Source organism: Gnatocerus cornutus, chromosome 2, assembly GCF_029298725.1.
Source record: "Gnatocerus cornutus isolate USDA-ARS CGAHR chromosome 2, icGnaCorn1.1, whole genome shotgun sequence".
In the NCBI taxonomy this organism is placed as follows: Eukaryota; Metazoa; Arthropoda; class Insecta; order Coleoptera; family Tenebrionidae; genus Gnatocerus; species Gnatocerus cornutus.
In genome coordinates, this window is record NC_142234.1 from 12,912,992 (window position 1) to 12,927,558 (window position 14,567).

The window sequence follows — 14,567 nt, forward strand, 5'->3', positions numbered from 1 at the left end:
CAAAATATCAGCATTGATATCCACTGGACTGCCAACTCAATTTTTTATAAATTTATTAAAAATGTGATTTGCAACTTCACACTACTATGAAGTAGATTACAACATTACATTACATCCAACATATAATTCTAGATCAGATTACAGCGAGGGTCGATAAGGTAATTAGCCCCAAGCCAATTCATATGCTATGAGAGCATTCAAAAAAACGATAGACCAAAATGCGCTTGACATCTATTAAAAAATTGTGCGTTAAATTTGAATTAGATTCTCAATCAATCAACTTATGGGGAGAACCCCAAAATGTAGCGTATTGGTTTTAGTGATACAAAACATCTACTCCTATGAAATAAAAAAATTAGCTATTTTACGAAAACGATTGAAAAAAGACTGCGGAAAAATTAGAAGATATGAAAATTAAATTATGTGCTAGAGGATAATGATATCCCCGCATTTTTTATAAAATTTTGATTGTATTGTTTAGAAAATAATACCTATAATACAATACTGTTTTTTTCATAATTTAATCAAATTTTATGGATATTTTAATTGAAAATAAATATAAACTGCTGCATTTTGTCAACATTTTTGTTGTAATTAATTATTATTTGCAGTTAGAAAACCATTAAAATAAACTATTGTAATTGGAACTTGCATGTTCCACGTAACAGGAATATCTATTCCGCAATTACCTATTTACAATTATATTTACAATACTAACGGAAAATAACATTTTCAACTCGAATTACTTTAGGTACTGGTTTATTTTATTAATTACCGGATAAACATAATCATTTAGTTTGGTTTTTATGTAAAGGGGAAAGCAAAATATTTAGGCTTTAACGTTCTAGGAAAACAAGTCAGAAAGTCACTCCTAAGAAGATGTTTATTGAAATCAATTAATATCGAATGAACCACTTAAAGTAAAATCGAAAGTACAAAATAATGGTTTAAAGAAATCCTTCTAACGCAATATTTCGTAAAGCTATTTTAAAATCAGATTTTACATTTCTACTACGTCAGAATTTTCAGATGGGGTAATATCTAAAAGTCGAGATGATCCGGAACCTGAAATTAGAATCCGGAGAAATTTTAGAATTAGAGGATAGGGAAAACGTGAGAATACGTAAAATCACAAATGTAAGATATTCCTTCCCATTTTGAAGAATAATATGAGTTTGATATTGATTTTAACAGCAATTTTGTCGTTTCAATATTTATTATACCGTAGTTCAAAAGACGAAATAATAAACTTGCTGCTTGCAATTCCACCTAATTACTTCTAGCTGCACTCAGTTACAAAAAACGATCATACAAAATATTGTTGTTTGAGGTTGTTAAAAGTTCGTTCAAACAACCCCCGGGCAGCCTGCCACAAAAAAAAAATTATACCAGAAATAAAAGTGGTGAGTGAGATTTCGTTTAAGATGTTATGAGAACTGCAGCTGACATCAACTTGTTATTAGCAAAATATGAAAATCAATATGTATAGCTAAATTAAAGAAGCCATGAAAATTATTTGGCGTATTGTCCACGTGAAGTCTGACATGAAATTTGTTTTGAATTAAAATTGTATTTTATTGTTTAGCTTGGTATAGTTATTTATACTATATAAATATTAAATATACCTCCTGAAGCCACGATTAATGACATTTGATAATGAGTTGGACAGTTTCAGTAAAATAGAAATAACGAATCTACAAAATATTGGAAATTTCCGTAATCGTGATTTTATAATATATTTACATTTCAATACGTGTTTTATCTCGCGCTCTGGCTTATTACATAAAGCATATTTCACCAACGGCTATCGATATGATTTATTTTATTTCGACATTGGAATATCTCTACAAAGGTTCCATGCTCGACTATTTGCATATAAATGTTATTTTTATATCTTTGAAAAATAACAAAAAAGACAAAATTACAGAAAAAAAGAATCAAGACACAAGTTTCGGTTATTGTTTATCAGCTTACCTTATCTCTTTAATAAAGGCTTAACGCTGCGAAGAACTAACTTTGACTTAAACAGCTTATGAAATTCAAATTACTTCAGACTTATGGCCCAATTACAAACTTGAGAAAATCTTATCTAAATGCATCAAAACTTGCGTTTGATGCATTAGCACCAAATTTAAAGCGGTGTGATTGCTAAGTAATGCATACCATTATATAAAATTATTCTCATATGAAATTCTTCACGATAATTTAGTTTTAAATTTCATTAAAATAGCAGAAGGAAATTTTCATATAACAAACAAATTCTTTTAACTTTTCTTATTTAGATTGTATGAGTTGAAATTTAGATGAAGCGGGTGGAACTTTAGTGGAAGTGTATTTAAGCCATCAGGTTACACCCCATTTGCGCTGTCATTGTCGCTTGAATTTTGAACCACAACATGAATGTGGATCTACATAAATACTGGAGAAGAAAATTATTTTATAAGCAGGTGCAAATATCTGTATCTGCTCCTACCAACAAAGTCAAGAAATTGATAAGCTGACTCCACTATTAATTACATTACACTATATTTAGAATTATTTTAGTAGCATGAGATTATTTCAATTATCAGGTAATAAGCTCTGTCTGCAGTCTGTAAACCGTAGACTGAAGCTGAACTGCAGATGCAACTATCATTATAAAGCATGACGGAGTCTCTTTCTTCATAACATATTAGGTTCTGTAGCATCCCCCGTGTTAATTAGTGCATGAATTATCCAATTTTATTCACCCCATACACAAATCAGTTTTTATGTTTCGGTTAGTAAAAAAAATCATGAGTTGGCTTGAAAAGGGTCATGAAATTTTTATGTGTGGACACATCATTCGGTTTATTCTGGGTAAATTAAAATTGACACTGCGATCAACGTAGAAAATAAAATTTTGATGCAGGCCGTCAGTTAATTTCATCATTGGAGAAATAAACAACTAAAATTATAGGCAATGTCAATCCAAATATACTTCTACTGTTTTACACAACTGACACACATATTTGTATGGCATTTTGCTAAATGTTCTTTTTTTAATAAAACTTTTCCCTTCAATTATTTTTTTTTTATTTTATATGAATTTGTTGAAATTTCCAAATGAAACAAATCATTTCAAAAGCCAATTACACAAAAAAATAAACTAGTTGAGCTTGGTTGGTCGACTCATCCGTCCTATGGTTATAATTTTCACGGCATAAATTCATGTTTTTATTGCTGCAGACTTATAATTATTTACCTATCAGCAGGATGTAGAAAGGGTTGTTATTGTTACGCTGAAAATGTACAATAGGAACATTGCGTGACAAAATTTCAGACATCAAATTTGTGTTGTTTTATTATGGCTTTGTGTGCACATAAACTATGTTGGTATCATTTGTACGTGCATTATGATTGAACCTAGTCAGTTCGCTTCAAAAAATACATTAGTGCCATTAGCGCCAGTTCATAGAATTTGCAGGAACCTTGAAAGAAGCCCAATCTAGTTATGATGTCGTTCCTATACTTAATTATAGTTTCACTAGAACACTCTTTGGAACCGAATGCTGCCACATGGTAACAAATTATTTCCATTAAATACTGGTATCTTTGCTTTTAGGGGAAGACGCCCTAATCAATATTTTTCATTATAAAAGACCGACACCACCGGAAGCAAAGTGTAAATACGGAACTGGGGAAAACTCAATACTAAATATAGTATTACAGTTGACGAAGTGTAATACAAGTTAATTATACGAGTAATAATGAGTTTAACAACCCAGATTACCCATATAATCGATAATTCAAAATTAAATGGCATATCATTATTTAATTATTTATAGGTAATGGCTATACATTTTAAGCACTTAAATTTTTAATAAAGTAAGCACTTTTAAATCGGAATATGATTATATTTGGTTGTTTTTCTAATCAATGATTGTCGACATATTTTTCGAAAGTTGGATTTTTTTTTTGGAATCACATTAAGAAATATTTTTTAAATTTATTAGTTCACTCACTTTTAAAATTATCGCATCACTATCGAAATCAAAAATTAATTAATGCTGTTACAGGTATCAAAAGGGAAAAAAAGAAAATTTAAAGACATTTTAATTCAAACAATTAGTGTCAAGTTTTTTCATCCTCTAGAGAGCAGTGATGGCACGATTGCTTAGGTTTTGTAAGGTCAAAAATCGGTCTTCTTTGCAATACCCGAGACAGTGTTTTTATAAATATCCATTCTGTTTAATTTAGCCATAAATTTTTTGTTTCAACAATAACTAACTAGCACAGGAATTGAAAGTAACCCCAAGATTAATACCAGAACCATTTTTTTTCGTTTTAAAAACTAACAGGAGTAATCGGTTGCTCGCAAAGTTATCCTAAAAGATCCTAAGACAATTTCTTTACAATTTCTGTTGAATTTTAATAGAAAGCTGAAACTATTAAAATGATAACTACAAATAATTGTTAGGTGATGCGAGAATTTTGGAGACCTAACTTGGACATGTATATAAAAAAATTCTTGACACTTGCCAATTAAATTATAATTATCCTAAAATGCCTGCAACTTTAGTTCTTATCATAGAAACTTGATTCAAAACATTTTAATTACCAACAGTCACTGTCGGCGTAGCTGAAGCCGTCTGCTTTCCCACATTTTCCAAGTGGAAATCAAAACATCAGACGGTCTACAAGTAATCCCAGTAGATAAATACGACAGAGATTTTGCAGAACAACCGAACGAGAACTTTTCAGAAATTCTCGAGTGGATAAACGTAAATACTTCGATATTGAAGGGAAAACAAGAAGAAAGATGTACATGATAACTATCTAACAATGCAAACAATGGAGAAGTGTACTGAAATGTGGAAAGTAGTAAATAAATAAACGACATGAAAGAAATCGTGTGCCAAAATATAAAAAATAATTTCAACGAACCCTGTACTCCTGTATTTAACCGAAAACTTATTTATCTTGCTTTCTATGTGCGAAGTGAATTTTCTCTACCGAAAGGAATAAATTAAATATACACTCTACTGGTACAGAATAAAAGCAGTAGCAACTTCATTCTGTAAAAACTAAAAATAAATAATACCACTATTAAGTAAATTAGAAAGCCCTGGATCGTTCTTTCCTTTTATTTACCTAAAAAGTCAGTGCTTCACTTTACTGTACTTGCCGGCAAATTCCATTTTTCGTAATTAAACTCTTGCACCTACTTGTCGACTTATTTTAATGTGGTTTTGTGAGTTGAAAGAGTCGTTAATTCTCATGTTGCGGGAAACTCTTGAGGTATGTTTCATGGCGCGTTGAAAACATAACTTCCTAACTTTCAAATGAGTTATCAGCAATTCCCAGCCGTTTATGGAGTTTTTTAAAATAGGAACAAAAAATCGATTTTCATTAGCTGTGAGTAAACTAATTAAATTTGCCCATGTAGTATTCGTAAACTTTAAAATTTGCTCTATAACTTTTCTTTGTGCATTCTGTATTAACATTAATAGAATTTGAAATTTAAATCGAAAATGTCTGTCTGAATCGATTTAAAATTATGAAAAAGTTTCGACAACGTGTACAACATTGAAACTTTGCACGTATAAAATTGCTTTCTAAATTATGCACCGAAATTAGATATCTCTCGCAAATTGGTACAGACGTAACGTACAATATATGGAGTAAAATATATTTCACTTCAAAGAACAATAGGGCTGTTTCCACAGACATGTAATTTATTTTATTGTTTCAACTATTTTTTAGCTCTAATACAAAAAACGGTTTGCATTACTTTACTCGTTACCAATCTGTTCATATTTTTTACCCAGAATTATGCTTACATAACTTCTTATAACATAGGTGTACATCTGCCGTATTTTTTGTAATCCGACTTTTTACATGGTTATTTCAGTTTACAAAGCTTGTTTAGAGAAATATTCAACCTCCAGATTATAATTTATATTGTGTATCTCTCCATTCTCCGTTTAAATGTGGATACTCCATTATCTTTTAACTTGTTTAGTTAGAAAGTTCATTACAAAGAAACCTGTGGAACTTTTAAAACACACGGTCCATTTACCCTTTGTGCTCTCTGAACATTTTATCGAGCAGGTGGTTGCATCCACTGTCTAAAAATGAAGGTCTATGCTAGCGGAAATACGTCCGCCCTTATTCCAACTTCCGGACTATTCGTTCGTACGTTTCCTGCGTTACTCGCCTATGACCACGACAAAATTGTACTACACAATACTGCAATATCTTATTTAAATTTATGCGTCGTATCACATGTTTGCAACGATGCAACACCGTGAAAAAGTGTTTTCACCTATTTTTAAAATGCAACAATTTTATTGCGGTGTGCCAAATGTCGCTTGACTTTTAATGTTTACCGCTCTACATGACCATTTTTCATTCTATTTCTATGTAAACATGTTGCTTGTGATATAATTATGTAAATCCGCTCGGATACGTTGTAAATCTGTCAGATTTTTATTACATGTATTGTATGTAAAATTAAATCATATGGGTAAGTGTAGCCGATTTTTATCTGCAAATTGCGTAGTTTTCATTCCATCTTTAATAATTATCTCGTAAATGTCTTAATTTAATGGGCTTCAACTTTTTTTTTCCTGTTCGCATAATTCTGGTCTGTATAAGCTTCGCAAAATAAATTCTTTGTTTTGCTTCTAATTTTAGCTTTCCGATTTTTTTAAATACGTAAACGAGACAAAGCTATTATTCTGTTTCTGTGGTTATGGAGCACAGATTACAGTTCCGTTAATTTTAATCTTTTGATGTTTTTGAATTTCAAAGCTTGTCTCGTTATCTATGTCAGAGATAAAAAGAAGTCTTTAGTTTCTTTATAATCAATATTTTCAATTAGGAGGATTTTATATTAGCTTCCTGGTTTCTCTCATCATATTATCATATGTTGAATTCCATGGTGTGGCTAAAATTTGGGCTCAACGAGATGAGCTAAAAAATTCCATTTCGATTTTTCAAAATCCTTCAACAATCCTCTTAAAACTGGCCACTGATTCTAACATGCTCGCAACGCATGCCTTATCTAACCTGCTATTAAAATCTGCGGCCCAAAAATGTCACTCAAATTTTCTAGTCGCGATAAATCGATTATTATTCTCAAGGGAAAAATCTACGCTAAAAGAGAATGGCATTGCTTTGTAAAAAAATGGAACTTCTAGTGTTTTAACAAAACTTGTCCACATCTGTCGCTTTAAAAACTGAAAAGAAAAACGATAATTGATTCAATAAATACTTGGAAAAGGTAAAGTAGGGATAAGTTTATAATTTCTGTCTTTAGTACACCTGTTTGAACAGAAAACAGAAAGCTGACATGTTTTTAAAATAACGAGAACTTGAAAAACGCAATTATCCAAGACTCCACTTTTTATTTTTCAGTTTTCGGCATCGTTTAAAAATGTAAACAAACCCAATTATTTAACTTTTTCGGCTCTTCATTTAAAAGTCATATTTCAATAACAAAATTAGAATTTTCAGTGGGTTTTTACTGCGTCCTTGGCAATGAACAGTTGTTGTGCATCGTTGCGCATGTAGACTGTTGTATAATGTGGACACGGTAACGCTTACACAAAACGCATTTTTTAACGCAGCTTGTTATCACTCTTACCATCAATTTAAAGCAATGCAAATTAGACAGACTCATCTACCCTACCTTTATATGACTTTACATTTTCCTCTGTTATTGTTATTGCTCCCTATATTCCAGCAAATGTACACTCGTAAACATTAAAAACTGATATAACCATAAAATATTTGCAATATCTCTGGGCTAAAACATCGAATGTCATTATAACAAAGCGCCCAATCCTATTACTACAAGAACTATTAATTTGACAGTTGCAAAACGGAGCGTGCAGGTGTATGGCAGGTGCGTGCCTTCATTAAAAAATTCAACGTTTTTTTGGTTGCTCTGCGGTCCTCGAACTTCCGGAATGTTGCTAATAAATGTTAAATTTTAATATCTACTTCAGCTGCACAAAAAAGCAAATCCATTAATCGGGTGATAATGAACACAACTCCTCACTCACATCTTGTACGATAAGTATCAATTACTTATAAGTTGAGCTTAACATGTAGAAAAGAAACTATTGTACGAAAATACGAATTTTCATTTGCATAGATCATAGATTTCACTTGCTATTCATGACCTATGAAAATTCTAAGATGAATGAACGATTACTAATAACGAGCAAAATAATTACAGTTAGAAGGAAGCTTTCCATTAAAAAAATTTGCACACTATGGACAACACATTTTCGCAGTTCCAAATTTTGGTCAAGATTTCCCATCGCTCCTACTTGTAGGTAGATACAGTAGGTACATGTAAGAATTAATAAATTGGTGTGAAACAAGATATTTCAAATTTATTAGCATCTTTGAAACGGCAGTTCTCTTAACTCGTTTGTAATCTCATTTTTCACGGTCTGTTTGAATAATATACGCATTATTTTCTTATTGTTTTCGGAAAATTGAACAGCGAATTTTTGAAATGAAATTCGAACAATAGTGCAAAATGTACCGTTCCCTGCGGTCCTAGATGCAAAACTTTGGAATGGGTTTATGGACATGTTTACAGTTAGAAAATTTAAATACAAATACATTTTTGTTTGTTTTCAAATTTTATCGATTCCACGCTAGAACAGTTATGTGCATTTTAAAGTTATTTCTACTCCAAATCCCACAAAACGTAACTAAATTGTTGTTTTAAACATAACATGGGGGAAATGATAATATAGTTCACAAGTTTGTAAAACTAAACTAACTACATGTCTATTGTTTTCCTCGTGTGTTAAATACTGCTTTTCAACTCTAGTTACACAATCCAACACGAGTGTTCTAATCAAATAATTGCTAGAATGGCCCTGATTAATGTAACACGTTAAAACTCTAAATGATGGCAACTGATGTAAAAACGCACATAAAAACTTTGATTTTTTAATTAGTCGAATCTTTCATCTTAACACACTTGTAGTCAAAAATCCGATAAGAATCTTACTCACAAAGATCCGTTATTCCGTAATAATGACGAAAAGTAATTTGCATGAAACCAGCAGGACGAGTCAAAATTGACGCACCGAAACGACTTTCTTCATTTAAACGCGAATATGGAAAAATACAATACAAAAAATCAAGCTGGAATTCAATTTGAATCCTGGATTTTCATTGCGTTTGTTGGACAGAATAAAACCAGTTTGATGAACAGCTGAAATTAACAAATTCTGTGAGTTCCTTCAGAGGTGAATTTTATAAAACTTACCTAGCAAGATAAACAGTAAATGAATCATTTAATGTCGGTCGTTTTTGTCTGCTTAATTAGTTAATTGTGTTTTTATTAATTTTGCTTGGAATTAAAAATTCTTAGGTGCCCTAAGAATGTTGTAATGAACAGGAGTGTGCATTTACATTTTTACCCCAAGGAAATTTCTTCCCTTCGAAGAACACGCGCTATTAACATAATGATCACTGTAGACGTTAAACGGTTTCAGTTACCATAAACATTCTTTAAAAAGGAAATCATTACCTTGAGTAATACACTTAATGCACATATACAATCACTTTTGTTACCCCTTTTAAATACAAAACGCAAAATCACACTAAGAAATCCATTAAAATAATTGACGGTAGGAAAATCGTTACTTAAATTTAGAAACTTTTATGAAAATTAATGCGGGCTAACCTTTAAATTATAATTTATAAACTGAAGTATGTAATTACGAGCTCCAATTTTTGAAAATCGAAAATTAAATTGAGGATTCTCTCTGGGGTCTCCCTCCCAGTTTATTGAATTTGACAGTTCGCTTGCAGGAAGAGTTTGGGGACTTTGGGGATTTTTATAAATCAAACAGAATAATAAATTATTCAACTATATAAAAGCGATGACTTTACAGTGAAGCACCTGACCATCGATCTCTACCATGCAAAAGCTCCATCGGTTTTATTAACCCGCATTTGTGTTATCTTCCTCCACTAATAAAACCAATATCATTTAATTGATCAGGCGCTTAGAGGTTTCCCTGTGGGCTCCGCTTCATCATTAACATGATGCACACGTGCGGCAGCTGCTTTACGTCCATGAACACCTTTCCTCAGGTAACACCGGCCTCATCTCCCGGTATTCGAATTTCAGATTGTTAGGAAAGAGAAGGGAACAATTTTCTGTGTATTGGGTCAAAACATGGCAGACGCACGGCAGCGGTCACTTCTTCCAAATGGATAATTTGGAAAGATGTTGAGCATCTGCTTTGTTCCTGCATTAAAAATGAGAACTGACAGAACATCGTTGATGCCACGATTTGTGGTTTTCGTGGTCACTAGGCGGTTGTCGTGTTCAAAAAACGGAACTGTTTTGTCAATGTTAATAAGTGTCTACTTGCTTGACCTCTCAAGGCTGCAAGCAGGCGGTAATTATGTGGAACTTATGTAACATAAAGATGGCAACAAAAAATGAAACTGTCACGTTCACTAAAGTTAACCAGCACAGTGATTTTACCCAGATTCTTATATTTGGAGTTATTTTCACGGTACCACTTATTTCAATTAAATGTAATAATTACAAGCTTTTTCGAAATTTTTGCATGCAATTTTACCTTGGAGAAAGTCAGGACGTCAAAAATATTCACGTTTAGTTCTTTGAATTGGTGAGGTAAAAGCAGCTGTTGATTGCATCCTGTCATAAATAAAGATCAGGGATACAGGTGTTCTCTATAACCTACAATATTATAAAAAAAATCCCACTTCAGAACAAACAAGTATGTTTTTCAAATTGACTGTTTTGATCTATGAATTGAGAGAGTAGATATACTTGTATCTTCAATTTTTTTTTTATTGCCTGAACAGTTTCGACACATTCACGGAGCTTTTTTTGGTCGTTCTGTAGAAAATCTTTGAACGTGGCGTGAGTCAGTTAGTCTGATTTTCGGTGAATCTTGAAAGTTATTTGCAAATTAAAATTAGGGATTACAGTATTTAGTTGATTCTACGTCCGCTTTCTACAGGACGCTTCCAAAGTCTGATTTTTTGAATGAAGTTGATCCTCATCGATTTCTAGTCTCGATTTTCCCCAATAATGCTTATCGCGAACGTCCGTTGCGCGCTCATTCCCAATTTTGTTATATCCCTTGAATGTGTTTGCCCCAACGGTAGACTTGTTGGACTAACAGGCATCCATTCCGAAATGGATTATGCAGTCGCACATAAATTGTATCTGATAAAATATTTGCAGCCACTAAAAACTTGACTTGGTTACAAGACTGTTGAAATGTAGTTGGCACATGAAAGATAGCTGAGCGACACAGAAGTCCCATTCATCCTTATTAAAAAACCAATTGCCGTTAATATTTGAACCACCGCACCCTCGTAAAATATTGTCGAGAAACCTTCAAAATAGGAACATTAATCGAACACTGGCAGAGTACGTAGATTAGAAGTTTATTCTATTTGCTAATTAATTTTAACAACTACACAGGCTGACTAGGATATCCAAAACTAATAACTTTAGAATAAACTCTGAACTATGTAGGTTGTGTAGGAATGTTATGAATTCAGTCAAATTGATTTTAACCTCAGCTCTATTTCCAGATAAATGCATTAGTACATATGCATAATCGCATATGTATCGTTATAATTTGTTAATTAAGTTAAACTCTAATGGAGGTGGTGGCAGCAAAATATAGTCACGGTAATCAAGTAATTATAAACGACCAAATGATAAAAATTAAAAAAGGAAAAAACCGCACTTTGTGAAATATCAATATCCAGAGCAGTTATTCTTGAAGTGAAATCGCTACAATTTACTAATTTAAATTCTACTTTGACATTTGAAAATTGTCATGAAGTCGTGAAAATCATGTCAATTCTGACATCTTTTCATATAGTTTAACCACAAACTGCCATAAAGACACACAAAGCTACCGATAAATTTCAAAATTGAAAGACCGCTTTGACGCCGACCATTAGATAAATAGCATCAGAGAGAAACTGATATCAAAAATATAATCTTTATTTTGCAATTTAGACTTTATCTCGCTACGAGGACAAAAGTCAATAGAAAAACTGCAGTGTTAGGTATAATTCCTCAAGTTATGATCTCTAAATGTGCATGCCAAAATACTTTGTTATTTTAAGAGTGATTTATTCCAAATAACTCAATATTAATGCCAATATTTATTCATTCGAACAAACAAAATTACAGCTGGAAATAAATAAATAAATAAATACTTTTTATTCCTCTCTTGTGAATTTTTAACTTCCGACCAGTTTTAAAGCCACAGCGTTGTTTACAGTGGTGTGACATGCTCGTATTGGAAGCACATCAGCAGTACGAACAGGTCATTAACTAAAGATTAACAAATTGTAAATAAAACAAATTTTCACAAAGTTGCCGTCCAAAAATTAGCCATCTGGACTGTGAAAAATCATTCTAAACATTGATTGAAAAATTCTGTGTCTGCCAAAACCGATACTACAAACTTATCCCTATTAGGTTTTCCCATTCTAGTTCATGTATTTTTAAAAATAAATCAAAGCCCACCAGACAGCAAAAACAACGAAAACCCAAATTCGAAGCAACATTTTAAAAGCATCAGGCAAGTGGCACGCGTCAGACTCTCTTAGCTTACCGCTGTTGCAGTTTATCGTCAGATCCCTTCGTTCTGCTTTCCAGCTGTCATAGTTACAGCTGAACACAATGTGGAAACGAAATTAGTAAACCCTCAGGTAAAATTGCTCCCAAATTCACGATATTCTATTAAATCCCCATCAAGAATCATCCAAGCCACCAAAATATGTTCTAACTCAATTTCAGAGGATATATTTAACACCTCGGGGGTCCGTAGCATATCTGCTGTTGGCAAAAATTAAAATTACTTTTATTAAGGGTCGTTTTACAAGCAAAAAGTCACGGAGCATGTTTACGACGTGGACATTTTCAAATAAAGGGCGATGATTAAATTTATTAAGCTCAATCGTTGGTGAATCTCTAACCTGAGTTTCCACTTAACTTGATACATTTCGCTGGATTTATGTTAGAGGTTATTACAAAGCCCCAGCTATCACGAGGGTTGGAACTAATTATGTCAACCACTTTGCGGAAGAATAGATTCTAATGATAATGTGTAATTCCACGCAATTATTAACTCGATCAACAATGTGATGCATATTTCATTTGTTGCTCGCTAAGTTTCCTTATTCTCGGAAAAGTAGTTTGTCACTTTCCTCAAGGATCCAATTATGAATTTTCCGCATTGCCAGGCATTTCTCGATAACTGCCCTCTGGTGATATTTTTCAATTTTAAAGGGGAGAATTTGCGTTACACGCTACACGTTCAATTCCACATCCCCATTCAGACGCGAAAGAACGGCAGCCTTCCAACGAAACCTAGTAAACCATTATAATAATCTTATTATATCACGCTTGACATGCTCTATAATGGCTGTGTCTGGTTTTCAGGTACAACAAATTTCGTTCGAGGCGAAACTGCCTTATTTCTAACGAATGTCGCGTAAATTTCTCATCCTGACAGTTATAGATCTAGATATTTCACGGAAAGAAACTTATTCCGGACTTGGATGGTTAATTTTATTGTTGCCCTTATACCTGCAGGTAAATTCATTCAATATACTTTCTACCCCCTCAACGAAAATTAAAATACCCATCTGTTGACCAAATGTTGAATGTGTTACGAGGTGGAAAGCGATAATGTGAGCTATTCGCTTACCATAAGGTTAGTAAAATTTCCAACACGCGCCCCCGTCTGAAATATGACCAGTCATGGTAAAAAATTAGTGCGAATAGTATTTGCATGTTATGTTTATTATTATTGATTAAAATCGTCAATAAAAATACTTCTCGTACATGTTAGTGCCAACGAAATTCAAGATTTCTGACATCAATAAAATCAGTAATAACTTGCAATGCCTAGTCTAATTGGGTTGTGATCACAATTAATGAGAAAAACTTGTCTAGTCGATGGCCATTTATACTGCCTTCTAAATATTTCGTTGGGTAATATTCTGCAATAAAAATTAATTAGTAGAACCTGATGGAAGCGGGGCATCAGGTAGGAGGAATTATTTTATGGTAAATAAACATTTTTTCAGTAGGCGTGGTAGGCACTAAAACTAAAAAAATCACTAAATTTTTGAAGGCTGCATTCCAGAAACGGGACTAAAACACGAAATTGAAAGTGAAATGAAAACAGATATTTCAAAGTAATAAATCAGGTTATATCATTTCCTAAAACAATGTACAATATTAATGTTTTTAGACAAGCTAAATTAAACCTTAATTCAGATTAAATATTTAATATTGTGTTAAAGTGACATGTATGTATTATTATACATTGTATATAACTGCTTTGCCGCCAATTTGATGTCAGCAATCCTCAAATTAGCTGCGAGATTAACTTAATTTCCATTAAATTATTGTGTAAATCAATCCTAAATCAGTTCAAATTGATCTAAATACCAATATTTAAGGACCTGATAATTTTAGTTAACTTATGCATTGATTTTATAGCTATTGATCACCAAAGAGCGGCATTCAAGGAAGGTCAAAAAAATCTATT